This window comes from Pelobates fuscus, chromosome 8 (assembly GCF_036172605.1).
Source record: "Pelobates fuscus isolate aPelFus1 chromosome 8, aPelFus1.pri, whole genome shotgun sequence".
NCBI lineage: Eukaryota > Metazoa > Chordata > Amphibia > Anura > Pelobatidae > Pelobates > Pelobates fuscus.
Genome location: NC_086324.1, coordinates 149,364,536 through 149,376,785, shown reverse-complemented (window position 1 = coordinate 149,376,785; position 12,250 = coordinate 149,364,536). Strand labels below are relative to the sequence as shown.

Sequence of the window (12,250 nt, the reverse complement as noted above, 5' to 3'; positions counted from 1 at the left end):
AGCCGTCGGATGAGCCGCGCACGGCTTAAACAGAGGACCCCTGGAAAGGGTAAGTATCGCTACAATACATTAGTATATATTTATCAATAAGGCTTATTTTATTTTTATTAAATGCTAAAATGTATAATTTCCTATACACAAATTAAGTTTTTTGGGCTGATCGAAAACTAATATTTTGGGCTGATCAAAAAAACATTTTATGAATTAGTATGAGAGTTTCTCACAGATTTTTAAGGAACTAAAATATTCCTGATTATCTGTTTGTCGACGAAGATTATTTCATTTCTTTATTTATTTCATTAAAAAATAAAACTAAAAAAAAAGGCTACTTTTTTGTGCAAGTTGATTCCTTCTCAAAATAATTTATTTTAATTTGCTTGAATTAAAATATCTACATAAATAACATCTACACAGGGCTGTAGTATATGTAATTTGTCAAATCTTAAATATTAGATGCACGTGTCCTTCAAACAATGGTTGGACCCAAATATTTCAAAATACAACATTAGCCTTGCTTTCATGATAGTTTCAAGCATCACTGGACCAGTTCCAGGTGTAGCTATTATCTAGAGTAGCAAAACTGTCACATAGCAACACCATAAGGCAGACGTATAATACGAATTTACCAACTCTCTTATGGGTTGAGCTGTTCATCGTAAGGTTAAGGTTCAATTCCAGGTATTGAAGAAAAGCTCTATGAATAATTGATCAACGTCAACTACAGATCCACACTTTTAATATTGGTAAGGAGAGCTAAAGTTTCAGTCCTGGTAACTTTTACCCTGTACTGCTGACTCTGATCTGGTGACATTTGCTTTTGATCTTATTGTTCAACGAAATCTCATTCCAAACAAGTGAATCAAGGTAATGGTCAAAGCACAGCGCAATGGTAATTACTATACCGGCTGGCCTTTTAGTAGATTACTCCAATAACGAATAAACAGGAAGACACAAAGACTTGCAAATACAGCATCATATCACTTGTATTCAGAGAAAGGTTAAAGGTGTGTTTTATAAATTATAAATACAGGATAAACAACATATTAAGTAGAACGCACACGCCACACATATACTTTTGTATAACAATTGCCCTGGGATATCTGAGTGATGAATAATGTAAAAAAAATATTATATTATTATATAGTATACATTGAATGTATATATACATAGCATGTAAATAACATGTATAATATTTATACGTGTCAAGGATGAAATCCCCCACGTTTAATTACAAGGTTTTGTGTTTTTCTTTTTACGTCATAATATATTTTTTCTTCACTGTATATCACAAGTGTTTTATTTAAACACATTTTTGAGGTTTCAGTAAAAACAATGCACATACAAGCGTCAGTCTAACGTTAATTCTGTGCGTACTAGGCATTTGTCATTATCACAGTAATGTAATTATAATCCCTATGTATTATTCTTTTTTGTAAGTAAACAATAAGAACAATCATTATTCCAATGATTAATATTGCACCTAACTTTTAATTTTTACAATTACTTTTTAGTTGTAACTCTTAATTATATTCCTATATGTTAGTAAGAGAAGTAGATATTTTTTTTACTAGGGATGTGCATGGGCAAAAAATTTGGTTCGGTTCGGCACTATCGAAATTCGGCACTTCGGCAATTCGGACATTTGGAAGCATCCGAATGTCCGAATTGCCGAAATTTGTCCGAACTTAAATTTGCAACAAAACGAGTTGCACGTCTAATATTTACAAAAACATTGTTATATACTTATATATATTTTTATTTTTTACTCGTAAAAAATATAAGAGATACATAATTCATGAAAAAACTATTTTTGTGCAGTATTTATTATTTGAGAAAGCAGATAAATACATACAAGACATCCACCAAGAGATAAAAGTCTGCTCGAAGGAAGGTGGCATTTAAAAAATAGTTAAGGTTAAAAAAGGGTCTTTGTCTGAAGGGGTAGTTGACCGAGAATGGGTTAATTTTGGGAACAAATTGTGTAACTTATGGAAAATAGGACTGGATACTGCTGAGGAAAATGGAAAAAAATTGATTTTAAATAAATGAACGATGAGAAAAAAAAAACTCCATGTGTGTTCATGATAGCATGAAACACATATTGATCTGTGCGTACTGACATATATTTTTCCATCAGTGATCATTGAATTTTTAACAGCAACTTCTGTCCTCCTTCTTATATCGTATTCATTAGATAGAGTCATCGATTTGCTGCTGGGGAAAAACCTGCCTACCGTGTGCTTCATTAATAGGTCTGCATTAATGAGATGATCAGAGTGAATACCAGGACGTTGCATGTGATATGTTAAAAAAAATGAGGATACAGCTTTGTACAGGCGTATATTAATTAGGTACGCCCCAGCCATTTAGTAAAAAATAACCAGTTGGCTACAGATACAGCACTGCAGTTATTTAACCTCAAAACTGCAAAAAGAAATGGATAATTAAACCACCTTAATGAACCAGAACAGTAATATGTTGACGTAAGATAAAAACATTGAATTTCAACAATGTTTATTTTCAAACAACATTAAAACAATGTGAATAATAATATAAATAGCAATATTACAGAGAAGCAAACCAATTTGTCTTTTTTTTTAATGCAAAGGTTAAATAATAGCACATATTAAATAGTAGATAGCAATCATATGCAAACCTGCTCATTTAAGATAGACTTGGGCCACGTATTATTGAAACAAGGTACCACAAACACCATGATCACTTCACTGACTGGAGTCTTGGCATGGGGAGATTTTGTGATTTTTTTGCTTTATTTTTATTATTATTATTATAATTTTTTTTTACAGGGAAGACTGTACCAGCAAGGGTAACTGCAGCCTAAAACAGTGTTTTATTTAAACACATTTTTGTGGTTGCAGTAAAAGCACTGCACATACAAGTGTCGGTCTAATGATAATTCTGTGCATACTAGGCTTCTGTAGTTAGTACACATAGCAGGCTGCCAACAGATGACCAATAGTGGGGTGACACGTCTCCCCCTTCTGTGCCACCCAAGTCCTCACCTTAGTCTGTTCTGCAGTAAAGATATCACCGGAGGAGGCTCTGGTTGCAGGGAGTACTTGGTCCTTTCATGGGATCACTATGTTGCTTTATTTATTTTTTATTTTATTTTTTTCATGTGGGTTACTCCAACCAAAAACAGTGATTTATTAAAACATTGTTTTGGCTGCAGTAACCCTTTAATCATAGTTCTTGTAATCTTGAAACATCTCGGGCAGCATAAAACAATGTTGCATCATAATATTTTATGGTTCAAATTATTTGCGGTTAACGTGATTTATTTCCATCTGATATTGACATATCAACCAATCCATTTAAAAAAAAAAATTGGTTAGAAAATAAATAAATAATATATATATTATTAAGATCGTATGATTAAGATCTCACTATAAGTTACCATATGTGAAATACAGTGTGTGTACAATAAAAAATACCATGCATTCATTGCTAATTGGGTATAAAATATCCGATATCCAATCTTTGTCCTAATGCCCTTTTTGCTCTATTAGACACAGTATTTCCATCGTTTTATAAGCTGCAATTACTGTACTGTATTCAAGGTGTGAGTTGTATATGTATTTATATTAGCCTGCTACAGAGTCAACTAAAATGTGAAATCACCTACTGGTCTATCTTACTGACCCAAATCCATCTGTTTCCCTTGCAAACACTCTTCTAATTTTTGTAGAAGCTATGGATTGGTTTGGAAGAACATTCCACCAGATTAATATGTGCATCTGTTAGAGGAAATTAAATACTTTCAGCTTGATTTACTAAGTGATGTAAGAAGTCGGGCTGCAGTTGGAACCAGTTATGCTCGGAAGTCATTTTACAGATTCATGATTTACGTACTCGTACTGCTCGCAGGCTGGGTTCTAAGGGTGACTTAACTGAACCAGTAGACCTACTTTCACAGTGTACGTACAGACCTTGCATAATGTCATCAGCCCACTGACTCTGTATTTTTTTAAAGAGACTTTTGTAGGTGTTAATAGGACCAGGAGATGGTTAGACTTCTGGCCATAAATGTATGCCAATGACCAATTACGTATTAACCTCAGAAAGGATTTTAAAAAATTAAAAGAAAAAAAAAAGCACAACAACAAAATAAGTCTCTTCATCCTTCAGACTAACTGACCGAATGACTCTGAATAGGCTGAGCATTCAACTAAGGGGAGAACCTTATGTAGGCCTCTTACATTCAGTAAGAGCACTGTGAGTGCTTGGCTTTGAACTCAATTCAAATCTAAATAAATACACATTCAGATACAGATTGACCCCCTAAGGACAGAGGTAAATGTCCAACATCGGAATCATAACAAAACCTAGAATCTGTGATAGGTCTTTGTTCCATTGTAACTTAAGAGTTTCTATTTAAGTGCACCCATAACAATGTTAAAAGATAGAAAAAAAAACAAGTTTCCACTATTTTGCTTCTAATTATTTTTCAAGTGCAACTAAATAAAAATTACTCAAAATAGATCCACATATTAGTCGTGATTGCTAAAGGCCTCATGTGCCTGGGAGCTAAATTCAATTTTGGAAGTGAAAGCTAACCCTATATCATCCACCCTAATCCTACACTAATCCTACCCCTAACTCTGTGCTAACACTAACTCTAATCATACCTAACTAAACCTTACACCGAAACTCAACACTACACAATTGTCTTATCTTAAAGCAGCATTAACCCTAAGTCAGCATTAACTCTTACCTAGCCATAACACTAACCCAACACATAACTTTAACCCTATCCTAACACTAACCATCACCCTATCCAGCACTAAGCCTACATCTTAACCTAACTCAGAAGGATTCCCTCTGCTAACATCAGTACTGACATCAGCAGAGGGATTTACCAGCTCAAATAGTAGAGATCGGTCTGGGAGCACAATCCACTGGCAAAGCCCAGCATCAGTCACAGTCAACAGAGGGACATGCAATGAAACCCTGGGGTATCTCTTTCATCTCTTGCAGGCTCAGAATCACAACAGCTGAGCATGCTCACTCACTCAGTCGCAGGGATAAAAATGCAATTTCAAGAGCTGAATGCAGCACTCACTTTGAGTGCTGCACACAGCTCATTAGTCAGTCTGCAGCCTGTATGCAGATGTATTGCTGATGATTACACTTGTTCAACACTAGGTACAATAAGAGGTTGCTGGATAGCAATAAGGACTTACAGGCAATGTAACGTGGCTCAGGAAAGTCTCGAAAGAAGCCCATCAATGTGCATACGCGCACACACACACACACGCAAGCAAGCTCTTCTTTAGAATTTTTTGGGAAAATCAGGACAAATTCTTACATTTTATATGTTCATATTCTGTGCAGAGTTCTCTACTAGTCTTTCTTTGTCTTTATGTGCATTCTTCATATCCGCTATCTCTCGTTCTCTCTGCACAGACCACTTTGTCTTTCTTTCTACATGCAGACCACCATTGATGGTTGCAAGAAAATATTTAACCCTAACACCAGTTCTCCAATAGGACTTTCACCTTCATTAACATCGAACAGTGGAGTCCTTTTGAAAAAGTAATGGCTTCTTTATTGACGTTGCAAGAAGGTCATAAGGCAATAGCAATGCACCAGGGTCAACTGCTGTAATTATCAAGAACACCAAGATAACATTTTTTTTCCCAGCACCTCGCTGCTATTTTGAAATAATCTTCAAACAGGTGTAAATGAGAATTCTTACATCAAAGATCAACATGTAACACATCAAACTAGATAAGAATGTAAAATATAAGATAATGTCTAGCTTAAAAACAAATCAATACTGCTACCTTGATAAGTTAAAGATGATTTGTATTTTTGTTTCATGTAGTTACTAATTTGTACACCAGCCTATTTCTGATAATTTAATGCATCATGTCGTTTTTTATTTATTATTCCCAGTGTATCCACTACCCTCTTTCTTAGTCAATCTCTTACGAGTCAAGCTATAAATTGTGAAGCCAAAGTGGGACGAATGATAAACACGCACAACAGTGCTATAAATCACTACTGGAGCATAGCACCTTACACAGAGTTGTCACAAATTGCAAAAAAATATAAAATTGGTCCCCAGAAAACCTCAAGATAGCCAGCAATTGATAAATAGACCATTTACGGTTATTATAATGTGCAAATATATACTACAGTGGTATCTTCCAGTAGCATCCTGGAGAACCCTCTGCCTGCTAGACTGTCCACAGATATTTTGGTGTTTTTTTAGGGAAGTATCTGGGTGCAAACATGTTACTATGCTAAGCCCACCCATGGTATTCTGCTTCGTCACCAGTCCCAATATAACTCCTATCTCATTCCATCATAATTCTGTCGCTCATACCACACTTCCAGCCCCTTAAAAGCCAGGACTACTACCTTAATCTCTGTAGGTGTTTTGGAAAGAAAGACATCCTGATGCAACAGTTATAGGTGGTTCCACGCAACAGCCTGGAATTGGCTACTAGTCATTGAAGCTATGCAACAACATTAAAAACATACTGTCAAATTCAATCACACAAAGATCGCAAATAATTTGTCAATTTATCTGCCAAGTTTCTCAGTTGGATTGCGAGGCTGGTCTGCTACTTCTTCGCCAATGCGAAAGTGAACCATAGCATCAGCAGTAATATTTGGCAGAGAAATTATCTTTCATCAATGACCATATCTTTGTAATCCAAAATTGGATGGCTAATGCAAAATGTAAAAGTTAACTCCTGCATCACCTGTGCCACAGCAGAGGCTTTAGGTAGAGTAGCAACCTGTTTTATTTTTTTTTTATTTTGTTATCCTAACTGCACAGAAACAATTTTACATTAATATTTGAGGATAAAACCTAAAGACTCTTTGCACTATAAACACTACAATAAGCGGCAGTGTTTAGGATATAGGTTTAATTCTTACATTTAAAATAAATTAAGGGATATATGGACAAGATAGATTGATGATAGACACACTGACAGACACAGACAGACAGACAGACAGACACACTGACACAGGTAGACAGACAGAAAGACACAGATACACAGACAGACACACTCAGATAGACAGACACAGACAGACAGACACAGATACACAGACAGACAGACACAGATAGACAGACACAGACAGACAGACACAGATACACAGACAGACAGACTCAGATAGACAGACACAGACAGACAGACACAGACAGACACAGACAGACAGACAGACTGATCAATGTTAGATGTTAGCATTTTTAAAGCAGCATTTATACAATTTACATGTCTGACTATTAATAACAGTCATTGACTAATGGAAAAAAAAAAGATGTGTTATTAAATTCACCATACATCTTCATATTTGTATCGAAGAGTTTAAAGATTTCAGGTTAAGACACAGAGAGTGTGTAACATGTTATTATTTCAATCAGATGAAGTGAGAATTGAATGAAGCTTTAGATTTGTCTAATCACAAATACAGCGGCGTGAGCGTCAATTGCGTTACTGGAAACCGCTCTTTGGTACCAGACAGCGGAGAATTGTCTGTTCTGGCCCCGAGTTTCTGACAGATAAGAGTCAATGTGTAAATAGGTTTTTTTTTTTTCCTTTATTTCTTTCTTTTTTTTTTTTTAATAAAGTCATGGTGAGATTGAACATTTTCTTGCTTGCTAATGTAATAGTCTTTATTAGGTAACAGAAAATAGCAATTTTACCATCTGCTTTCCCACCAGAAAATAAATAAATAAAAGGAATCCTCATTACACTTTTTTTTCCAAGATTCAGCTGCTGAGCAACGATTCAGCTGATAAAATTCCGGTTCATTGAAGACTCGAAATTACAAATAAAACCCGCTATTTTATTTAAGCGCCTTTTTTTTTTTTTTTTAAATGTGTGCTATTGCATACACTCTACACCGTTTAAATGAGGCTTCATGATAGAAGAGACAGTTATCCAGGTATAAATAGTGAAGAAAAAAAAGTATTAGATAATAATGCCTTTTAATTGCTTAGAGAGACTTTCACACTGTATTATTTATATATTTTCATAAAAATGCACCAATGGCATGATACGCACAGCTGTTCATTATAAAGAGAAGAATAGAAATGCAGCGTAGTATAATGGCAATGAGCATCTTTTAATGCTCGGCTTCAGCAACGCAGTGAGAACTGCATTAAAATCTGTGTCAACTTGACAGGATTTCCCATTGTTTTAAGGTAATTGACTTAAAGAAGTGAGTGTTCTAACAATGATAATGGTCTAAATAAAAGGTAAAATGTAGAATATTCTATGAGACATTTTAACGATCAGCTTTTCTTTGCAACATAGAGGGGTCTGTTCACTAAAAAAAGACATGTATCAAGGTATTGAGTTAATGATACTCCTATTTCAATACTCATGCACTTTGTTACTTTGTTCTTATTTCTTATCTGAAAAAACAAAACAAAAAAAAAACACAATAAAAAAAGAATTGTGAAAAAAAATATTTTCCAAGACAACTATTCAACCTCACTGGGGTCTGTATTTGTTTTTTTTTTTTGTTTTTTTGCATAGTTCATTTTTACCATTATGCTGTACATCCTTTTTGTTTTCTTTGTGTATATATATATTATTATAATTTTTTTTTTTAAAATAACATTTATTACGCAGTATTTCCTGATAATGCCAGGGTACCCTGAAATGCGCAGGAAGGGTACTACAATCACTCTTTTGTGAACTCACCAAGATCTATTTTATTTATTCTAACTTCACAATTGCTCCATCCCATTCACTGCTGCAATCATGTACTTCGTAGACACCACTTCCGCTTTAGTGGTACATGGCGGTAACTACCCCTTGTTCATTCACCCACTTTATCATGGAAGCTATTCCACATTCATGCCATGATGCCATAACGAATAGAAAGCATGGAATACATATGTCCCAGTGCTCCCCTATGTTTTGGGACTTTACCCTTTGCCTTCTCACTCACATTACGGGTTGTTAATACACTGTGTGACATCATGTCCTGTGCAATAGGGGCTTTAAATCATAATAATTATTTAACATATACATATAATATATAGCAATAAAAAACAGGAGTCCCTTTAAAGCTGTGATATTGAGACATTTGTGTGAGGACATAATAAAAGCATCATACAAGCAGAATGACAAGTAAATGCATAAACCAGAAAGAAATTATACTTTTTTGTCTCTCTGCTGCTTTGACATTACCTTGTGGCACAATATGCAGATTAATTATTCAGTGAAGTACATCAATTGCATTTGGTGGTGGGGAGGTCAATATGTTTTCTGATGGTGGCATTGACCTACAGTGGAATTATTATTGTGTGACCAGTAACCAAGTTAAAGCAGGAGCTTCCGAGGTTTTATTCTTTGAAGGTCAAGTTTGCCCAAGAATATACTTGAGATGAAAATTTGCTAGAAAAAAAATACAAGAAAAAAAATCTACTTGTCTGTCTGTCTATCTCTTGTATGACAATTACACACTCACCTATTACTCCTCTTCTGACCTGTTCTGATCTTCATGCTCAAAGGACACTATAGGGTCAATAACACAAACATGTATTCCTGACACTGTAGTGTTAAAACCACCATCTAGCCCCCCTTGCCTCCCTAAATATAGTAAAATCTTATTTTTAGTCAAGTCCGCTGCTGCTGCTGCTGGCTCTGCCCCTGATCTGCCTGCTTGGCTGACATCATCAGAAGTGATTATCTGAGCCAATCACAATGCTTTCCCATAAGATTGGCTGAAACTATCAAGGTGGCAGATCAGGGTCAGAGCCAGCACAAGTCTAACACAATCCTGGCCAATCAGCATCTCCTCATAGAGATGCATTAAATCTCTGAAAAGACAGTTGTTACTGTAAAAAAACATGAAGTGACTGATTATACTCACCAGAACAAATACAATAAGCTGTAGCTGTAGTGTCCCTTAAACTTCCACCCATGATATCACTCTCATATTAGACAATGCCACAATCTCACAAACTAACTAAGGCTGTTACCTTGCTGTCACATTCTGCTCTCTCCTTCTATTCCCACATTTATTAACTTGCTATATCCTGCTGATTTCACTTGAAGGATATTTCCAGGATAAGTCAATTTCCAACACTATAATACAACCACATTGCTGATTAACTTTCTAGTAAGAGGGGCAGAGCCTAAATGACAAAGCAAGTGGTTGCATGTTTCTGGAGCTATTGAAAATCAGCCACAATCTCTCCCGAAAAGCACCCCTGGCACGCAGAAAGGTCCCCCTTACTAGCCTGACCGCCATGGGACGCAAATCAAAAAACCAAGACCCAACAAGCCCAGTGCAGAGCTCACAATCGGAAACATGAGGCGGCAAACACGTGGTGAATCCAAGATGGCCTCTCCTTCGATGCAGAGGAAGAATACATACCTGACCTTCAGCAGAACCTGGTACCACCACAGCAGAAACAGGTGGAACCGGCCTCCTCTCCAGTGACGACAGCGCTACTGCAGGAGCTGTTAGCAGACCTACAGAGGAATATTCTAGCAGACTAGGCCTCACTGGACGTCTCAGACAGCTGGAAGGTGCTTCCTTCATGAATGCAAAACAAATAAAGTCACTCCAACAAGAAGTACGGGAGCTGAAACACCAAAACCTGTCATATGAATGCCGCTTCCTGACCCAAGAAGACACCAGATGACGGGATAACTTAAAGGTGAGGGGAGTCCTGGAGGACATACCAGGGACTGAGCTGCCACACTTCATGAGGCGCTTGCTGGAGGTCTGACTACCACCACGACAGGCCAAAGCTATAACAATTGAGGGGATCTTCCATGCCCCCAAACCGACCGGAGCTCCGATCTCTGCTCCAAGGTATCTGGTGGTCCAATTTAGGGCAGGAATGGACAAGGCAGCACATTGAAAACATTCCCCTCACCTTTTACGCAGATCTTTCTGGATGCAGTCTGACATGGCGGAGGTCTCTCAGACCGCTCACCTCAGCCCTACAAAAGCACAATATCCATTTCCAATGGCGTCTGTCTCACACTCTCATTGTGTCTCAAGGAGAAGCCACATACCACATGCGTGACATATAAGAGTCCGGGGCTCTATTACAGAAACTGGCACTACCACCCGATTCCCTCACCCAGAACAAGCAAGCCGGGGGATGGCAGAGCAGGCACACATGGGACCAAATGTGGATCACCCCCTTTGTCCCTCAGCAGCCTACACCAGAGCCATATGCTGTGGTCACTACCTGAGATTTCGGACGGGTTGCATTGCTGCTGTACCCTGAGGACACCCTTGTGTCTGCATTGGCTTCTCTTTATATGCTACTCTGGCTCATTTTATATATTACTTATGTATATATGTTTTAGATTAGCACACCAATCTATCCGTTAAAGGTAGATGAGCCCAAACTGTATGAAATGGTCTGTCTGCCTACTAGCTGTAAGGGTCCCATCCGGACCTATCTGGACCCAAGGTTCCAGACCTATCTTACTCTCTCCCCCCACCCCCTGCCGCAGGTTACTCCAACCGGGCACACCAACGCTAGTCCATAGAGGCATAACTATTATTCTCTATGTACAGTACCTCAACAGCATTCTTAATTAACTACCACAATTAATTCAGTTTTTCTATTACTTATGTAGGCCTGTTTACGCGTACAAGTCAGACCTTACGTTTATACCAAATGTAGAGCGCTAAACCCTTAACCACAGAGTTGTAAGCCTGCACTCAGTACCCACACCTGTTAGTCTTGCAAGAAAATGCATGATGTTATACTAGCTGTGATATCTGTGACAACGCGAATTAATATTGTGTGCCACGCATTCTGATCTGCTTCACTGCTTGTCCTGTCTTAGCTGTTGTGGCAACACAGGAATGTTTTGTAATTCTTTTTTACGACAAAATACAAAAATAAAGGATGTCAAAAGAAGGAACACTCCAGACCCCTAAAAACGTTAGTTCAACACTATCATATGTTTCTCTAAGATTTAATGTTGCATAAGTGTCTTATTTTCTCACATGTGATGTCATATGCTGTTATTGTTGTTGTGACTGCGCACAAATTGGTTAATGTTACTTTAAAGTTCTATTGAGCTAGAAATGCTTCCTTGTCATCAAACGTTATTGCTCATGTGATGCCACATTTATGCTTGTATTGACAATGTCACAATTGTACTGCTGTAATACATGTTCCATTTATGCCTCAATAAAAACAAAGATTGACATATATCCTCTATTCCTTCTCCTACCCATCATGAATACCTCTACTAGACTCAATCATCAATCATCATCT

General features: G+C 37.1%; 1 protein-coding gene across 3 annotated transcripts in view; it reads right to left on the bottom strand.

The window, feature by feature from the left end:
* ELFN1 (extracellular leucine rich repeat and fibronectin type III domain containing 1) overlaps nt 1-12,250 on the bottom strand; it is a 474,275-nt gene that overhangs the window by 337,850 nt on the left and 124,175 nt on the right. The window lies entirely within an intron of this gene.